Consider the following 21,110-nt stretch of genomic DNA (forward strand, 5'->3'; position numbering starts at 1 on the left):
GAAAAGGGGGATTGGTAAAAAAAAAGAAAATACTGTGCTCAAATTCAATTATCCTATTGTAAATACAATAAGCGGAGACAATAATGGGAAATGTCTACAATAACTGAAACTTCTGCACACTGTCTTTGAAAAACGTTGTTTATGAAATCAGCTAGCATAGCAGCTGATCAGCTGCAACTACATACAGATTTCAGAAATTAGAAAGCTTAGGAAAAAATAATTGTGTGTATAAATTCTTTGGATGAAATGATTAATTTACCATGCAAAATGGTTAAAATTAATTCTATGGTTTTTGAGATATTTCATTTCGAAGTTTGAAATCCGTCCCATAAACCTAATGTTAAATTTATAAAAACTAGCTGGTTCAAATTGAAGAAACAAAAACGTTTAGGTTCTTTATTACCAAAGACTCACGTTCAATAAATTCTACAAGTAAAAGCAGCATTATGTTAAAAGTAATCATTGAAAACTTAAATGAACAATTTACCACAACTGTTTAATTTTCGCTTGAAAACTACGAATCAATATTCGCTACAAATATATTGCCAAGTGGGAAGAACACGATACGAGACGTAAAGTTTAAAAAGTATACAGCAGAAAATTAAAGAAGAAAGTAATAGAGGGAAAAGATATCCCACTGTAATGATCATTTAAAAGTAAGACGAAAAAATAAAATTTCTGCTGAAACGGAATATGATAAAACAGGTATAACGAACATAGTAGGAAAGTAAGGCAGTCGTATAGAAACCCGAAATTTTTTATTTTTCTTTCTCCCTGAAATAATATTTTGAGATAAGGAAAGAGCGTTTTTAACATAAACAAAAGAATAACAAAGGAATCTCGTTATTGCAGATCTGAAAGAAACGAAAAAATAGCATCGTTGAATCATTCTCAGATGAATTTAAAGAAACAACATCGAGAACACTTCCTCTCGAAGGCTGCGTCGATGATTCCTTTTGTTGCATCGCTAATCCTCATGCGAGTAGACCTCATTCGCGACCTTTAGAATAAAAAAAGGACGATTGTCGTGTGCAACACGAGACTGCAATAATGTTAATACTAAAAAAAGTTGATATAAAAAATACTAAAAGCTAAGCGAATTCTAACGAAGTGCTTCGTAGTCAAAAGTGTAAAGAGCTTCACACCCTTCACCCCTTTTCCTTTAGAATAAGATACAGAGAAATCCTATTGCTGAGAGGTAGTTGAACGCCAACCAATGAATAATTAGTTCCTCTTTTCGCTAGTTGATGATTTAATTGCTATGAGAGGCAAGAAAAAAACTCCGAGTTCTCCATTTAATCCTAGACAATTAGAAGCTTTTGATTACAAACGAACTGCAAAAAAATCTCTACATCTTTATTTATGTATATCCGTGACCTGGAGACTGCTATTACGAAAAACAGAATTTAGTGAAATACAAATATAAATCTAATAAATATATAATATATAAAATATTAGTAATATATAATATATTATTAATAATATATTATTATAATTATATAATAATATAATATATAAAATATTAAATCTATATAAATAGAATAATAAATATATATAAATCTATATAATAAAAATGTAAATCTAAATAAGGAGAGGTCCATATTATTGTACCCTTGAATATACATTATGTTTTGGGTTGCAAGGTCTAGGAACAAAGGATCTAATAAATAGATTTCTATTTATGTTCCTTGTAGCCTTTAGCTAAAGCCATAAGGATAATATTCTTGCTTAATGTCCTTTTACTATAAATATATGAACGTGCTCTCTATTATTCTATTGTATTGTAACGCTGAGAGAGTAAGGATCAGGATCAGCATAAACTTGTACATTATACTTATACCTTTATTTATTTCAATATATCTTTCTGTTACAAGTTCATGCACTCGTTCTCCTGTCAGTCAACCTCAACAATAAAAATAGTAAAAAGCCTGTAGGAAATGTAAAACTGAATAATAATAAGGAAATTCTGTATCAGAAATCAGGCTTACTACTAACCATTACTACGTCTTAACACCTACTGCACTGGTTGTTTTTCGAAGCCATGCGCCACGATTCTTTTCATCGAGGCGTCGCGTCGCGTCGACTTAGTCGTTTGTCCTCCATTTCGTCCTGTGTGTATTCGTCTAGGCGTGCGCGCACGGGTTCACAAAAGCGGGCAATGTCCCCCGAACAAAGCGCACGCTGACCTTCTTTCCCCGATCCTCGCTTCACGCCGAGTGCAAATTGAATTCTTGCCGACAATGCGTCACAGCAAATTGCGCGTTGAATTCTGAGCAATCTTTTAATTATCGTCCCGTGCTTGTCCCTCGAAAGGAAGAGCATCCTGTCAGCCCGTTTTAAGGAATTACTTTCTAGTTTAACACACTTTTGTTGACATTGATCGCGAGAACAAATATTGCGATTAAAGGTGAAATTTAGGATGATCGATTAATGGGTTTGAAATTGTTTTGGGCAAAATACGGTGGAATCTTCTGTCAATGGACGAAGAAAGGAAGGAAAAAGGAGGAAGAATATTGAAAGTAAAACTTTTAAAGGAACTTGGAGATGTTGAGTCGGAGCTTTTTGAAAAGGAAAGTTTGTAGAAGTTGGGATTACAAAGAAATGATTAAGACTGCTCGCGTCTATTAACCGTAAAGAATCTTTTCTCTAAAAATCTGATAGCAGATTGACCGGGAATTAACGTAGTTAGAAGGAAAGAGCACTTTCTCTTGTTGCTGGTCATTTAAATTGAACTCATAATGGCTATTAATATAGCCCATATCGTAGGTCATAGTCGCTGGACACTTCGACCTGTGATGTGGTCTCGACTCGAATATCGACCTGCCATGCTATTGGAGAACTTTTAGTCTCGTCGTAGAATGTCTCCTCTACTTCAAACTCGATGAAAATGTTGCATACCTGCAATCCTTTGAATATCTCGTAGTTTTACATGTACATACCTCGTACGTCAATTTTTCTTTGTGTGAATATTTTAGAAAAAGGTAATCATCAAAAGGTTTTTTGATGGTTCAGTTTGATTTGAATCGTTCGCAAGCCAAAGTAGTTAGTTACACTTTTTGCAGTTTTTGAAATTTTAGTGATTTGATAAAGCACAGATTTGTGGCAACACATGTGTCATAGGACGAGACTAAGCGAGAGCGACTCATGTTGTTGTTGTACCTCGGAACATTGACACCGCTTTGACGCACGAAACGTAATGGTAAACAAACTCTGGGCAAAACAATGTCGCCGCTATGTGCAACTGTAACATCAACTACATCTCAGTCTCCATCGGGGACCAGACCGCGCTTCGGAACCGATGGGCCGATGACGGAAATAAAGATATGGCGGCACTTGGCAACGATGTATATCGCCGAAGCAAAGTGCCTAATGAGCCATAAATATCCCAATGGTCCTTCCGCCGAATGTTCGAGAAGGTACGAAATCTTAGGATTTAGTTAACTAAAGTCTTTCAAACGGACAAACAGTCTTTATTCTAACAATCCTTAACTCCACTACGAGAAGGTACGGGAGTTCTGTTTTTTTCACGAACGACGCTTCCCGCTAGCAACTTTCTCTCAAGGACGACTAGCATCTTTCTCTAACTACCAACATAGAAATTAACCAATTAACAGCAACGTCCATTTACCTCACATTCCGAGCGAAGGTTTTCCTCGACGAATCCGATGATCTCACTTCATCATAGTTTTCCTCTGCAGCATTACCGCGACGAGGTCTCGACTCTATGGAAGAGTGGTTCCACAAATGGCGATTCAAAGTCAACGAAAACAAATCCAGCCACATAACTTTCACGCTACGAAAACAAACTTGCTCACAGGTGACGATAAACAATATACCTGTTCCAGATAAAGAGTCAGTCAGATATCTGGGCATGACTCTGGACAGAAGATTGACATGGAAACGACATATCTTAGATAAAACCAAACAACTCAAAGCTAAATTTAAAAAATTCTACTGGCTCATCGGCCGACGTTCCAACTTAAACACGCAAAGTAAAATTACATTATACAGGGCCATATTAAAACCTGTTTGGATCTATGGAATCCAACTATGGGGAACGACAAGTAATTCCAACATAGAAATTCTTCAACGATTCCAATCGAAAACCTTAAGATCCCTAATGGATGCACCTTGGTACGTCACCAACGAAACGATACATCATGACATCAAGATACCCACAGTCAAAGAAGAATTATCCAAATTCAGCAATAGACACAGCACAAGAGTTAACAACCATCAAAACCCTCTAATTACTCAACTACTCGACACGTCGGAACAGATCCGCAGGCTAAAAAGACATTACACCTTAGACCTAAGCACTAGATTCATAGAATCAAACATACTATAAACACTTATTAACTATGTCATAGTATCACGTCAGATAAATTTACTTAAAATTTTCTAACGAGAATTGATTGTAAAATAAACGCAAAAAAAAAAAAAAAAATTATCGCTACGGAAAACTCATTTTCGTGATATCTCAACATCGAGAAAAACAACGTCTTTACGATCAGTGGATATTTCACTTATTAACACTTATTAACCATGTCATAGTATCACGTCAGATAAATTTACTTAAAATTTTCTAACGAGAATTGATTGTAAAATAAACTCAAATAAAAAAAAATTACCGCGACGGCAAACTCATTTTCGTGATATCTCAACATCGAGTAAAACAACGTCTTTACGATCAGTGGATATTTCACGTTTCTAGCAAAGAGTCCGACTTAGACATTAGAAGCAAGTATATTCGTTATCCCGTTGACCGCGGATTCGTTATTGAACCTAAGATCATTGTCATTAGTATCTCGAGTATCTAATTACCACGGTTACTTGTTAAATTCTGTTATAATCATATTTGTACTAGTAGATATCTTCTCTGTTGCGTAATAACAATGTCTAATCCAATTGAAGATTCGTTACACGTCCCTAATCATAGTGTTAACGCGACATATATTTCCTCAATTGTGCTGACCGAGTTCGCTTTTCAACAAAAAAATATGATATATTTCAAGAACTTCATTTAAAACATTTCAAACAATTCATGTTTGATCGCAGTTCAGAGATTTCACTGTCTAAATAGTTTCCTTCTCATTCAAGGTTTCAATGTGAAACGATCATTTCGAACGAATTTAATCTTCACTGTGAAATCTGCCATTTCTGGATAAACAAAGGCAATTTTTAGAAATGGCAAAAGAAAGGAGAGAAAATAAAACGAGATGGAAGAATGTAAAGGGATAAAAAGCGCTGAGGAAATCTCGTTGAATTTACGACACGCTATTCTAGGCGCTGTATCTTAGACTGTAAAACGAGACTGGAAGCGGGTAGAACCGACTGAAAAGTTTCCGGATGAAATTCAAAATGCTCCCGCGGCACGTCGAATTTCCTTGCAAAAAGGTCTCGCGATTCGAGATCGTCTAATTAGAAACGGACGATTCGCGATGATACCAAACTCGCTTGGGAAATTTCCTCTGCCAAACTTCTGAAAAGAGTGGGCGTTAAATGATCTTAATATGGGAGATTATTGGAGTAAATTATAGGGTTAATGGATTTTATTCTTCTTAATGGTGTTAAATATCGCTTCTAGTCGAGAGAAATGAGATTTTCTTTATCATGTGTACGTAGATAATTGCATAATTTATGTACCATATTGTTTATTATATTTGTTACGTACCATCAGATTGTTTTATCTAGTATGGTAACAGAATTTATTAATTAACAGAAATTATTTATTAATTTTTCATGTTATGTATAAAATAGAAATAGAACAGAAATAAAATACCAAATGTTAAGTTGAGTTGAAAGATTGACTCTTTTGTTTACTCTGAAAGCTTAATTCAAGTTTTACAAATTCTTCTTTATCTGATGCTAATATTCTTGCTACGTGCCATTTTATTCTTAAAGTTGAAAATAAAACAATATTAGACATGATTTTGCGCCTTAAAGAAATAATAATATGGTGTACGAATATATTACTGAAAAGCTTAAGACTTTTCATGGAGATTGTGAAGGATAGTTCGTCACAGAAGAAAAACGAAGATAAATTGTGTACACAGACATAGTAAAAGATGTTCCAGAAACTATTTCACAATACGGTCGTAAATAGCAGCTTTGTGTTGGGTATGCTGGATAATTAACACATCTAAGTTGACAATTACGCGAACAAATTGTAACTCTACCAGTTTCATGTCTGTGCTACCCATTTGGCGGTTAACATTTCCACGTATCGGTGTTCGTTTGCCATCGACACGCGATACCAGAACTAATTTTCAGCTGCGGTTCTCCCTAAAATCTATAGACTTCCATAAGACTCACACAATCGAGCTGTGAAAATAATATTTTCTGAATTACACAACTTACAAGTAGATCAGAATTTTTGTAATTTAATTATATAATATAACAGAAAGAAAATATGCAATCAAAATATAACAAATGTGATTCTTATTTATAGTGATGTCTATCACCAGAATGAGTGAATATTATAAGGCAGAAGGTTCAAAGTCCTTTTATTCATTGAAACAAGAATGATATTGTAGTATAATAATTCGAAAATTTTAGCTATCGTCCATCCTAATTTTATAAAAATATCGTTGTTCAATTACAAATTTTAAATCCGTTAAACTCTTTGTTAGTATTATTCCACTTTTATTATATAAAATAAAGCAAACAGCTACTAACGCGTACCTATATTTGCGAATATCTACAATTCCATTTTTCTGCAAATAATGTAAAATATCATCCAATGGTCTCGTAAAGGATCTTCGAAGATTTTGCACGAAGCATCACTGAGTTTCACGCGAGAGTACGAGCCAATAGAAAGTAAAACCGCTCTCCATCGTTTTTCGAAGAGGAAACGATGTTGTCGGAGATCCGACGAAAGAAAGGCAGGGTTTGACGTCAGCCAGGTGGAAAAGCGTTAAGAAAGCGGTTCGATCCAATACGATCGCAAAATAACGTTTCGCGAGTGTCAAATAAGCGGCTTAAATCGAATTTCGAACGCGTCGTTTCTCGACCTGCCTTTGACGAGCTCTGTTCACGGCGAGATGAATTTTGAATCGCCAGCCTTATCGAAAAACGCGATCTACTGAAGTGAAACTGCGACCTTCTTCGTTTCTTCCTTTCTTCTTGCTTTACTCGTCGAAAGAGCCTGAAAAAGCGTGTTCTTGCGACTAGTAGTACACTATCGCTACTTATTGTTTGACGCTTTTTACGAGTATTTCTGTAACTTTTTTTTTTATTTAGTAGATTATTTACAATCAATTTTCATACAGAATTTTAAGTAAATTGTTTTTACAACTTGAAGCAAATTCTGTTAATTTTTCCTCCTCTACTGAAAAGTACTTATTAGTAGACTGCGGATTTTTATGCATTTATAGAAGATTTGAAGGTGTACAAATGCAAATAGTATTTAAAAATATATAAAATATTCAAAACACAGTACTTATTATATGTGTTAATTTTTCTCCTCCTCTACTGAAAAATATTTATTAGTAGGCTGCGGATTTTTATGCATTTATAGAAAATTTGAAAGTGTACAAATGCAAATAGTATTTAAAAATATATAAAATATTCAAAACACAGTACTTGTTATATGTGTTAATTTTTCTCCTTCTCTACTGACAAGTACTTATTAGTAGGCTGCGGATTTTTATGCATTTATAGAAAATTTTGAAGTGTACAAATGCAAATAGTATTTAAAAATATAAAAAATATTCAAAATTCAGTACTTGTTATATGTGTTAATTTTTCCTCCTCTACTGAAAAGTACTTATTAGTAGGCTGCGGATTTTTATGCATTTATAGAAGATTTGAAGGTGTACAAATGCAAATAATATTTAAAAATATATAAAATATTCAAAACACAGTACTTGTTATATCTGTTAATTTTTTCTCCTGTACTGAAAAGTACTTATTAGTAGGCTGCGGATTTTTATGCATTTATAGAAAATTTTAAGGTGTACAAATGCAAATAGTATTTAAAAATATACAAAATATTCAAAACACAGTACTTGTTATATGTGTTAATTTTTCCTCCTCTACTGAAAAGTACTTATTAGTAGACTGCGGATTTTTATGCATTTATAGAAGATTTGAAGGTGTACAAATGCAAATAATATTTAAAAATATATAAAAAATTCAAAACACAATACTTGTTACATCTGTTAATTTTTCCTCCTCTACTGAAAAGTACTTATTAGTAGACTGCGGATTTTTATGCATTTATAGAAGATTTGAAGGTGTACAAATGCAAATAATATTTAAAAATATATAAAATATTCAAAATACAGTACTTGTTATATAACAGTTATATAACAGTTATTGTTAGTAAATAAAAGAAGTCTATTTCGGTCCTACTTTTCTAATTATATTCATAAAAATATGAATTTGCACAAACGTTCGCAATTTATTTATTAGAAAATGTCGCGTAATGTTAAATAAAAAAAACGAGATAATTAATAATTGTTGAAAATTAATTGTAAACGTCTCAATCCTTGTCTGATTCGAACGACCATCAACTTTTCTCGTTGGACGAGCCTCGAAAAAGCATGTTTTCATAACTATCGAAGCGGAAAGAATGGCTGAACTCACGATCGTATACAATTTGAGTCGAGTGTATCATCGAACGAGAAAACTCGGTTTCTTACGTGTCGTTGATAATAAATGATATTAGAGTATCGTAAACTATTATAATTAGTTTATTAATGATAAATGGATTAAACAGATGTTAATTAAACAGAAAACAATAGTTATCTAACATGAACTAATTGCAACAACGTATAATAATTAAAACAACTAGATAATTAATTGACAACTCTCGTCAACACGGATTCAACTCTCTCTCTCAACAACGCTAACAACACTATCTCGACAACGCAATCCGCACTCTCTAGCTTCTCATCTCATACTCTTGTTAATTCGTTTATCGTCCCTTAGCAACCCCTTGTCTTTTGTCTTAGCCTAACTACGTACATGCTCAGCAACTGCTTGTTTATAATTCGCACGACACCCTCCAGGTCCCTCGTCTACGATACTACAATATATTGCTTGGAAATGTTACTCCATTTTAAAGCAAGTTTCTAGAAATTCTGTGTGAAGATTATGAAAGAACCAGGAAAAGTAGATTTTCAAATTTTGTAGAACGTATTACAGATCAAATGAAAAAAGAAATATCGTATTCTTGGTCATGTTCCAATTCTTCTTGCGTCTTGGCGCTTCCGTTTTCGTCAAGAAAGAATATTCTTTCCTGCTGCGATACTGTGCTGCAAGTATACATTTTTTTTTTTTTTTTTTTTTAGTTTATTTTGGTTTTTTTACAATTTGTCCTGAAGGACATTTGGTAAAGTATTATATCTTATTGGTAAAAAACTAAAATAAAAATAAATATAGCACGTGGGTGGCTACCCCCAGCGGGGTGCCATCTTCGTGTTTGCTAGGTTATATCTTTTATGACAAGTATACATAGAGAGAGTTGCTAGTTACTTTCATATGTTATGATATAACGAGATAGAATATGCATATATGTTGATCATAGATAAATTTCTCAGTGAAAATGTTAAAGCACTATGTATATTTTATTCCAGAATAATATACATTGAAATTTGCATATATAGAAAATAAAATTGTACCACATCCTTATGACGCATTTGCTACTTTGCATTATTACACTAAATATTGTGAACATTTTACAAATACATTTATTGGATTTAAATATTTTAATTAATTTTAATTCATTTAATTGTATTTAATTTTATTTACGTATTTTCTGCATATTTTGTGTTATTAACATGTTGCGTACGGCGCCTGCGAGCTCAACGCGCTCTCAGAGTCCGTTCATTTTTGAACGCTTCAGAAGCATGCTTGGCAAGCAATAGGATACATATATGCAGATTTTTAATTTGCGTTTGGTATATTTTTTATTCAGTCTTCTTCTGTGTCTAATCGCATCGCTTAATTCAAGAATATTGCTGTTATCACTGAATTCATTTCCGTTGTAAGTGTTGTTTGACGCATCAGATAAATCATCAAACAACAATTCATTTTGACTTTCATTTTCTTTACACCTATGTGTCATTTTGCTACTTTTATAGAATTAGGGCCTATTTCATAAAATAATTTTTGTTATAAATTATCAGTAGCAGATTGAGAATGTAAATGATTTTTAAAAAGCTGTTTCCTTACAAATTAAAACACGAACTTTGAAATAACAAAATGTACAACAATAAAACACTTTATAAGGTACGGTAGACGATCGGCAAAGATCTACCGATGTACTGGCTATACCGACTGATTGTTGTTACATGCTTGGAATGTCAACATTCAGTTGTTTTGCTAATCATTCGTCACAAGAATGCGCAAGGCTTCATTACCCTGGTAATGTAACAAAAACATTTGTCTCTGGTTGCTTAAGTCATCGAATCAGTCGGAAAAACATGAAAACGAGATATCTCGTGACTCGGCCACAACGTTCGGCTTGCTAAAAACGAGATATTTCGTGACCCGTACGCAATGTGTTAATACGTAATTAGAAATGATAGCTTTTATCCCGTAAAATACAAAATACCAAACAAAATTAAATATCTGAATCCAAATTAAACCTAACGATTTTACTTTCGCCATTATTAGGCGCCAGTGTCTTCATAGCAAATTTAAAACCAATCCACGGCCATTCTTATATCAATCAATATATTAATTAATCTTTAACTTGGAAATCCAGTTCGACCAACCTATTTTCCTTTTAACGATTCGACTCAAACAAAACAAAAAGAAAACAAAAGAACGGGAAATACTAGGGAGAGCACAAATAGTGGTCATTCATCGAGGACGTTTGAATCGGCAGAGTAAGTACAACATGTGCTTCGAATCAAGGACGATCCGCGATGCTGTGCTAATAACGCTTGGCTGGATCGCAAAAAGCCAACAGACACAACCACGACGTTAATGCCGCAGAGAGGTGAACCGCAAAACCCATTAACTTATAATAGCAAGCGTATACGGTGTCCAGGCAATCGATGTGGTAGAAACGATCGAATGGTTGGTTCAGATTTACGAAGAGTGGAAAAAGAGGAAAAATCGCTAGAACGCCTTTGTTCTGCGAACTATGCCCGCTTCCATTTCAACTACGTCGTCGATTGCGTGTTTTAGCATAATCGGTAGTTGTAGGTTTGTCAGGCATGCAACAAAAAACTATGGTTTTTTAGATTTGTTATTTATAAGAGAGTTATTTTATATTTATAATTTATAAAATACTATAGGTACCTCCGATAAAATTTGCCTCGGTTTGGAATGGATTCTGACCATCTTTCAGCAATTAACCCATTTGCATCCAAGCGCGGATTAATCCGCGCGCTGCGACTGTCTTCTATCACCAAGCGCGGATTATTACGCGATCTGCGTAATTTCCATTTTAATTTAAATAATTTTGTTTTAAATAAATAATTCTTACTGTTTTCCTTTGTTATAAAGAATTTACGATGCGATGTTTGCGAGGTAATATTGTCTACCAATCGTTTTGAACAGTAAAGTTTCCGTAAATTCTATGAAGAATTCATTTACTGCACTTACGACCGACCGCGCGGTGATGGGGATCAGTCGTCACGTTGAACGCCGCTGATGCCTTCAAATGGCACCTTAACACTAGAACTACCACACCAGTCAAATTGGCTGGTTTTACAATTTTATTTCCAAATTTCTACTTCATGTTATAGTCTTTGCCCGGCAATTATGTAATGACTTTCGTAACGATAACTAAAAGAATAATATAATGAATTTTATTTTGGTTTTTATGTATTCAAACTCGAAATAATTTTGCATCAAAGCTAATACCAATCAAAATGACTGATACTTGTCAAAGTGTAAAAGGGTCCTGCAATTTGTTTATCGAGCACCAATTAACCAGCTTCCTTGTTTTGTACAACTTCCTACATGTTTTTCAAATTATTACTGCTTATCATTCGATACGATGATATCAGAAAAATTCCGGATCGATCGCTAGATGCTAACACTAGATGCTAACACTAGGTACTAACACTAGATGCCAACACTAGATGCCAACACTAGATGCCAACACTAGATGCCAACACTAGATGCTAAAACTAGATGCTAACACTAGATGCTAAAACTAAATGTTAACGCTAGATGCTAACACGATATGCTAAAACTAAATGCTAACACGATATGCTAAAACTAAATGCTAACACTAGATGCTCACACTAAATGCTAACACTAGATGCTAACACTAGATGCTAACACTAGATGCTAAAACTAGATGCTAACACTAGATGCTAAAACTAGATGCTAACACTAGATGCTAAAACTAGATGCTAAAACTAGATGCTAAAACTAGATGCTAAAACTAGATGCTAAAACTAGATGCTAAAACTAGATGCTAAAACTAAATGTTAACGCTAGATGCTAACACGATATGCTAAAACTAAATGTTAACGCTAGATGCTAATACTAGATGCTAACACTAGATGCTGACACTAGATACTAACACTAGATGCTAACACTAGATGCCAACACTAGATGCCAACACTAGAAATACCATAGCAGTCAAAATGACTGGTTCTACAATTTTATAAATGTGTCAACCCTCATTTAGGAATCTTAAATATATTAATAATATCAGAAATGTACTACATAACATGGGATTGCTCCTGTAAGAAAGTAATAAATCAATAAATATAAAAATATTCTATTATTACGTATTTCTTAAAGACCAGTCATTTTGCCTGACTTTGGTAGCAATAGCGTCGTGTTAACTATCAGTAGTTCTAGTGTTAAGGAGGGCCATGATGCAAATGGGTTAAGAAACTATAGACGAGGATAGCAGACTCACAATTAGAGAAAGGCTATCGAAAAATAGTAATTTTGGTTGAGAAAAAATAATATATACGGGAACGTTTAGTGTGTAGAAAGTAATACAACATAGACTAACTTTTAATTCGAAAAAATTAAGGAAACGTTCGGTAATTGCACAAAAATCGGGATTCAAATTTTGCAATTATGTAGATGTAGGGTTAATTCTATTCTTCGAAACTGAGATATTAGACGTGCCGAGCGTAGGAAAAGATAACGTGAGTAAAATAAAAAGGGGGACTGAGAGTTGTAGCGTTCGGCAAACATTAAAGGCTTGCGACGAGTCTTAGACCTTTGGGTCCAATCCCTGATCTAATTGGGTCAATCTTTGGTGGACTTTTGAAACTCAATGAAATTTTTTCCAACATGTTTGTTACATTTTCCTGACTAAAACGTCATCAAACACGATATAATTTGGAGTATATTTGCTTATTTAATAAATGATAATTAAATACATATCAACAAATAAATATAATCGAAAATATATCGTGTTTGGTCTCAATTTGATTAGAAAGATGTCACAGATACATTAGTAAAAGTTTAATTTTTTAAAAATTCAAGACAGAAAAGTTTCAGTTTTCAATTGGTATGTACCTAGATACATTGTTCAGCCATATCTGACATTGAACCATGTTACAACTATACAGAGTTATAGTATAAATTTTAATCATGCAAAGATGTTACATAATTTTTTGGAACTGGAAGATTTGTATTTTTAACTTCAAAAGTGTTTTTCTTTCGTACTATGCAATACTTTATATAATTCGATCGGATAATGTTTCTTGATGTCAGCGTGTGAAAATAATCATACAAGGGGATGCTTCGAGGTGGAAATGAGGGAAGTGAATGTCGTAGGAAATTTTTACGTTCGCGACGCCATCAAGAATTCACAATGCAAATGCATCTCGTCGATTAATGCACTCTCGAGATTGCGATACTTCAACTCGTGTAGCCTACGATCTGTCAAACACCTGGATACGAGAGAACGAAAAATGAAGATTAATCGAGTATCAGTTAAACTGCGATCAGCTCGAGTGTCCTTCGTCCAAATAATAGTTCATAATTAGATCATTTCTTGGACAGATATTCCAAACATCCAACTTTGTTAGCTTTGTTGGCTAATAATCCTAATTTTCCTAAATACAACTGAAGATCCAATATGGTCACTTTGTGGTAATGCGAAACTAAACTTTTTTAAATTGCAGAACAAATTTCGTTTTATTATTTATTACTTAGTGTACTGTGATGTAAATACAGACTGGATTTTCATTATTAGATTGCGAATTTTTATTAACATAATTAAAGAAATGGAACCTACATAAAGCTTTATTGCATCAATTAAATATTGCAAGTACGTACTTCATCTGCGATATTTTCTATGCTTTTATGTATTACGTGTATTTTGCATATTTTGCGCCTTTTAATTTCTCATAAATGCATGAAAAATCCACAACCTATTAATTACCTCCAGCGCTACATGCTAACAAATAATATTATAATGTAAAGCCTCTGGCTATGAACTGTATCGAATAGGAATTCTATTCCCGTGCTTTTCCAAGGTGCAGCTAACTCTTCCATGAACAGAATAAACACATTAAGTTATGCGCCTAGAAACCTAGGAAAATGAAGCATTTTAGGAAACGAGAGAAAAAGGACAGGAATGCGAAAAATCGGTGAATTAACCGCTTAACTCCGTTTTCTCGAAGGATTGAAACGAAGCCAGCAACTACGAATTCTTATCCGAGTGTTCTTTTATTCTTCCCGCCTTTCTCGCCTTTGTGTGTACTGGACCGGCGTCTACCATTAGTGCGGGATGAATGCTCGTGATGCAGAAGTGGAATGCAGATGAGTTCGCGGCAGTCCTGGCGAAATGGTAGATATAAAACGAACAAAGTGCTGGTGGAAAGCGTGTGGACGAAATAGAAACGGGGCGGCGGGATGCGGAGAAAGAAATGGGTCGAAAGTCACGGAGCATTTTTGAGCAAACGCGTCAGAAACGCCGACAAGGAAAATGCATCGTTGCTCGGGGACCACGACCCCCCTTTATCACCCAGCAATCGATGGTCACTGGTGAAAATGACGTAATCATGAGACACCATGAACGTAGCAACCATTTGCAATGAGAAATTTTACCAGGTCTGGCAAAGTTCGTGACTTTCGTAAGCTGGTTTCTAAACTGTATGTTAGTAATATATTATAAAATAGTAGGTTTGAGTAGAAATAATATGAATATGATAATGTTATGATAAGGGAGATATATTTGAAGAATTATTTGACATCTTATCTCAACTATCTAATTGTAGCGGCACATGAGCTAGAGAACAATCCAAACCATGTTGTTGTTTTGCCTCGGAGTATCAATATCGTTAGGAAACACGTAATGTAATAATAAATAAACTCCAGGCAAGACAATGTTGCCGCTACGTGCAACCGTCGAACAAAGACGAATTTTGAATTTTCCCACCCTCGTAAGAGTTACCAGTTCAGTTATCTATCAGTTATCAGTTAGTAGCGCGAGTCAGTATCTACGAGTATCGATCAGTTATCAACGAGTTACTAGCGATCTTACGAGCGATTTACATTGTCTTTAGCGAATCCGTTAGTACGAGCGTCTCGACCAATAGTCTCTGTATATTTATTTATTTATTATTTTAAATATACTTGGCGGTTTCAACAACGAGCAATCTCGTCTTATAAATCTCACGATCAACCACCCTCTACACAAGTCCTCTACAAATTATCGTGTAAAAAACCCCTGGCTATTTCATTTTTTTTTTTATTATTTAATTTGTACTTTACAATTTGTCCAGCTGGGCATTTGGAAAATTTGTCTAACTTAATTGTTAAATAACATGTGGATGGCTACCCCCAGTGGGTTACCATCTTCGAGTTTAACTATTTTTGACAAGTGGATGCGATCGTAAGAGAGAGTTACAGTCAGTTGTCTAATTAACGAGTCATTAGAGATCCTATTTTACGACTTATACACTGTACGAGCGTCTCAGCGAATATAGCCGGTATACTAATTTATTATTTTAAATACATTCGACGGTTACAACAACGAGCAAGTTCTCGTTACCGTTTAATCAATCCTTTACAGAAGTCCTCTACATAATAGGGCATGTTTTATTCCAGACTATAATTATCGCATCTACTTTTTGTTTTATATAATATCCTATAAGATTTGTAATAATTATTTGTAAAATTTAATTTTAACGTTTGTGACACATATTACAACGCAAAGTTGATAATTGTACGTATATTTATTTTGTGATTCGCTTATAAATCTAAGGTGATTTTGGTGTAGGACGTGTAAGGTGTCAAAGAAATACTCGGCGGTGTTCAACGGTATATTTATTTACAATCCTCGCTTTCGACTCTTTTCGTACTACTTTCTTTTCATACTAACTGACGATTCTCACTTCTCGGTTACAACTCAACTGTTTTCTTTTTTTATTTGCTAGACTATTTACAATCAGTTCTCATTGAGAATTATAAGTAAATTATTTTGGTGTGGTACTGTAACTTGGATTATAAGAGTTTATAGTTTATAGAGCTCTAACAACTCGACTTTCGATCGGATTCGATTCTTTTCCCTTTGTCGCCTCTCAATGTCCCCACTACGCACACGTTCGTTAAGCGTCCACCGTTGCCACGTACGTCTTCTTCCAAATATTCGGCGGAAGGACCGTCAGGATATCGATGGCTCATTAAGTCTGTCGACCCTACGCTTCGGTGATATACTTTGTACCGACAAAACCGTTTTTAAGTTTCGTTCAGTCATAACTTTCACGCTACGAAAACAGACTTGCCCACAGGTGACGATAAACAATATACGTATTCCAGATAAAGAGTCAGTCAGACATCTGGGCATGACTCTGGACAGAAGATTGACATGGAAACAACATATCTTAGACAAATCCAAACAACTCAAAGCAAAGTTTAAAAAGTTCTACTGACTCATCGGCCGACGTTTCAACTTAACACGCAAAGTAAAATTACATTATACAGGGCCATATTAAAACCTGTTTGGACCTATGGAATCCAACTATGGGGAACAGCAAGTAATTCCAACATAGAAATTCTTCAACGATTCCAATCGAACACCTTAAGATCCCCAATAGATGCACCTTGGTACGTCACCAACGAAACGATACATCACGACCTCAAGATACCCACAGGCAAAAAAGAATTATCCAAATTCAGCAATAGACATAGCACAAGAGTTAACAACCATCAAAACCCCTTTAATTACTCAACTACTCGACGCATCGAAACAGATCCGCAGGCTAAAAAGACATTACACCTTAGACCTAAGCACTAGATTCAAGTAGAATCAAACATACTATGAACACTTATTAACCATGTCATAGTACCACGCCAGATAAATTTGCTTAAAATTCTCTAACGAGAATTGATTGTAAAATAAACGCAAATAATAAAAAAATGTTTGTATAAAGATGCATCGTTGTAAAAGACGTGTCTGTGAAAGAACGACATTTTTCGGACAACCCAATACAAGATTAATATTACAAACTTTCAAAAATTTATACTTAGGTATACATATTAAAAATTTAATTTTTCAATGACTATCACATCCTCTACTCTCTTTTATACCAAAAATAACATGAGTCGCTCTTTGAGATTTTCAACGCAGCACACTTCTGCAACGAGATTATCTTACATATACCAGAAGATTTCCATAAATTGCAACTACCAGAGTATCAAGCTCGTTTTTATCTTGAAAAACTGTGTTACCTCTCTAGCTTTTCTATCCTCGTTTTTTCTCCTTTACGTTTATCCTTGCGCTTGAGCGCAGGAACGCGACGAAAGAAACAAATATCCTGTGTTGGAAAGATCGTCGGCAAAGAGAAGCACGGTGGCCACTCACACTAAATAACCGATAAGCACCCAGAGACCATTACGGAGGGTTACGCGGTGTTATCAGGAAAGTTCTAAACGCCGCGAAGCACGAGCATTAAGTGCATCAACTTGGTGTATTGCGTCGTTATAGTTCACAAAAGCGGGCTTTATACGCCGCCTATAAACGTCGGAGTGTCCCTCGTAAAAGTGGCGATTCAACGATCCACCGTATTAAGTCTATACACATCCTCAATAAGCGATCGTGCCCTTGCATTTAATTTCCCCGCTCTTTGTTTAGCGCCTTTGACTATACGATATCACAATGTGAGTGTGTCTTGGGTAGAAATGTTTGTATGATTGATTACACAAGATCGAATGGTTAAAAGATGACTACTTTCAACAGTGTCCTTCCTTCTCTGAAAAGAATCTCGTTTTTCGATTTGCAAGGAGTGTTTTGGTGTTTCATTAGGAAACCACGTAACTTTGAGATAATTCGATAATATAGAACCTGGTATAAAGAATCGAATAGAATGTAATTTAATGAAGGAAAATTTTTTGAAAAATTATTATCTCGAGTGTGAAGATATAATAAAAATATATCATATTACTATTGAAAAAATATTTCATAATATGGAGTAGAATTATTGTATTAAATGTGAGGATATAATGACACAGGCATCGACTAAAAAGAATGCTCTGTGTTTAAGCCATGAAAAATTTTCCAAAGGAAAAGTTATAGTATCAAATATGACGATGAATGTGAGAATAAAAATGTATGTAGGTAATACGATTCTTGAAAAAAGTATAACGGTATCGAGAGAATTGTCGCATAAAGTGTGAATAATTAAAGAATTGAGGAGAATATTCTCCCGTAATTTTAAACTCCGCAAAAAGTCAGTACCTTAAATTAAAAATCTAATTCAACTGCGCAGCCTCTCGGCATCTGACCACAAACGACCTACTCTACTTGACCAGCTCGTAACTCCCATTCATACCTTAATAAAACCACCGTAATCACGCTTTTTCGTATTTAAACATATTCTTCTTACAAATCACGATCGTAATACGTGTATATACAAAATATTAATCAAAATTCAAGATGGTAGCTTTTTATTCGATTTTTAGTGAAAAAAGTTTCAAGGGAAGTATCTAAGAAGTGTATGTAATTTGCACGTTTATAGCGATGTCGTCGACATCGAAGTGTGGCGAACTTTATAGGTGAGTGCAATAAATTCCATTGGTCTCGCGCTTATGAAGCATAAAAGGTTTGCTCACAGTTCGCGTCGCCGCTTTTACGTTCGTGCGCTGGCAAGAAAAATATCCTTGCCACGCTCGTTTCCTCTTCGCGGCGGAACTAAACTAGTATTGGTACCTGCTAAGTAGCACATTACGCGTAACGACTGTAAAAAGCCGCGATAAATCTTCGCGGTGATATTATAACGCGGCGGAACCGACGTCCGATGGTTTTTCGACATCGCTACTTGTCGTTTGACATTTTTTGCGAGCCTCGCTGAAACTCCAAGGGAATTCTGCAGATATTTCCTCGACTTTTAGGAAAACGCTTATGAGGAAATGATACGTTATGTTAAATAACAAATTGAGATTCAGTTGGAGGGGAGTGGATAAGGAATTAGGTGGAAAAGTTTCAATATTTTGGTTCACATAAATAGTGGCAATTATTTTTCCATTATTTAAATATTAATTCAGCCAAATATGTCAAATATCGACAGTGAAAATCATCCATTTGTTAGAGAATACGTAAAATATCAAACTTAATTCATCTTACTAAAATTATTACTATTTTATCATTAAAAATTTTATGGATTTTGGGAAGCTCCAATAGGGTCAAGAACCCCTGAAAAATCCCCAGATTAAAGTAAATAGTAGAGTTCACCGATATTATACTCTTCTTACATCCAACTGTTAATAAGCTTATCAACAATCCTCGAACAATTCCAGCATTAAGACGAGCTAAGACTATTTCCTTGAAAATACTCGACCATGAAGACGCTTCGCTTTGAGTGGGACACCGGCGGTAACTGTGCAAAGAAGATAAAAATCTAAAACAAGAGCTGACGTGGCCACGAAAATCGGGTTGGCGGTTGCCATGAGACACTGATTAGTGGGTGTCTGCAGCCGGAAAATTTGAAAATAAGACGCGGCGTTACTTAAAGAGGCAACTCCTTTTCACGGAAGAGAAGAGAGTAGAGCGCGCGAGGCCGCTCGAGAATAGTCCAATTCATCTGACGAGCTCATTATACCGAGCACGGTATACGCCCGTTCCCTGCCAAGCTTCTCTTTCTCCATCCACTCTCTTGCTTAAAGCCTTGAAATTACAAGCACCGTTTTCGGTACGCCAGCCAGCCGGAGCTTCTCGTCGGCCGGATCCTAATTGTAAACGAGTGCAAAACAGAAAATACAGGACGAAGCTTTCAACACGTTACGACGGGGGGAGGGGGGATGAGCATTATAAAATAAGACAGGACCGGGGACAATAGGTGTTTTCGGTCGACGAAATTGCTGGTTTCGTTCCTCGCTGCTGCTCTATTCTCCTCCTGGAAACTTATAATCAGAAAGTTGGCCGAATTGCCTCTGGTCTAACCTTCCAAGTAATCCTGTATACTAGTTAAAAAATAACCATAAGAATACAGTGAACTAACGTGTTTTTAGTAGTAGTATTTTTCAGTTTGCTGAGCATTTCTTTTTTACGAGAAATTGATAGTACATGTTTCGTTTGATGTTGAAATATTTGCACGGAAACTTGAAATTTTTATATTTTAGATGTAGATTTATGTAGCAATTGAAAGTTTCAGGTCATTTATTTGATGAGAAAATAAATTAGAATTAATTACTTTAATGCAGAAAGTATTCTATACAAATGTATTTTCGTCCAGTCGCGGGGAGACGCGATCGCGTTGAAGTGCGTCAACGGGAGTCGTAAATTCCCCTTACGATTATAACAATCGACACCACGAACAGGTCGATCTCCTTATTTCTTGTGGGATAATACGGGTGTTTGTTGTGTAATAAAACTGTAATCGACAGTTTTATAAGATTTATATTTTCAACAATTTATTACACTTATCATTGCGCCGTGTCGGAAGATGTATTTGATAATTGTAAACTTGCTAGTTGCTTCGTATAAGCAAAAAGTAGATTAAGTTAATGTCGCGTAGACCGTAGTGAGGCCTAAATTTGCAGCAACAGTAGATGACTACGTCGAGATTGAAAGAACGATAGATTTGACTGATCTAAATGTGTAGCAATAGTAGATGACTGCACTGAGATGGAAAAAACAGTAGATGACTGCTCCAAGGATAAGACCGTTGACTTGACTAGACGAAAATTGGAAGAATAGTAGAAGACCCATCTCGTACTATTAAGGAGGA

General features: G+C 35.1%; 2 protein-coding genes across 5 annotated transcripts in view; one reads left to right on the top strand and one right to left on the bottom strand.

Moving 5' to 3' along the window:
* LOC132910331 (uncharacterized) overlaps nt 1–21,110 on the top strand; it is a 456,316-nt gene that overhangs the window by 288,289 nt on the left and 146,917 nt on the right. The window lies entirely within an intron of this gene.
* LOC132910340 (uncharacterized) overlaps nt 1–21,110 on the bottom strand; it is a 182,689-nt gene that overhangs the window by 1,082 nt on the left and 160,497 nt on the right. The window contains exon 1 of one of the 4 annotated variants that reach the window (XM_060965990.1): nt 67–148. The exons of the other annotated variants lie outside the window; for them this stretch is intronic. The gene's annotated coding sequence lies outside the window, so the exon portion shown is untranslated. Of the gene's footprint in view, nt 1–66; nt 149–21,110 lie in introns of those variants that run through there. 4 annotated transcript variants of the gene reach the window in all.

This window comes from Bombus pascuorum, chromosome 9 (assembly GCF_905332965.1).
Source record: "Bombus pascuorum chromosome 9, iyBomPasc1.1, whole genome shotgun sequence".
Classification (NCBI taxonomy): Eukaryota; Metazoa; Arthropoda; class Insecta; order Hymenoptera; family Apidae; genus Bombus; species Bombus pascuorum.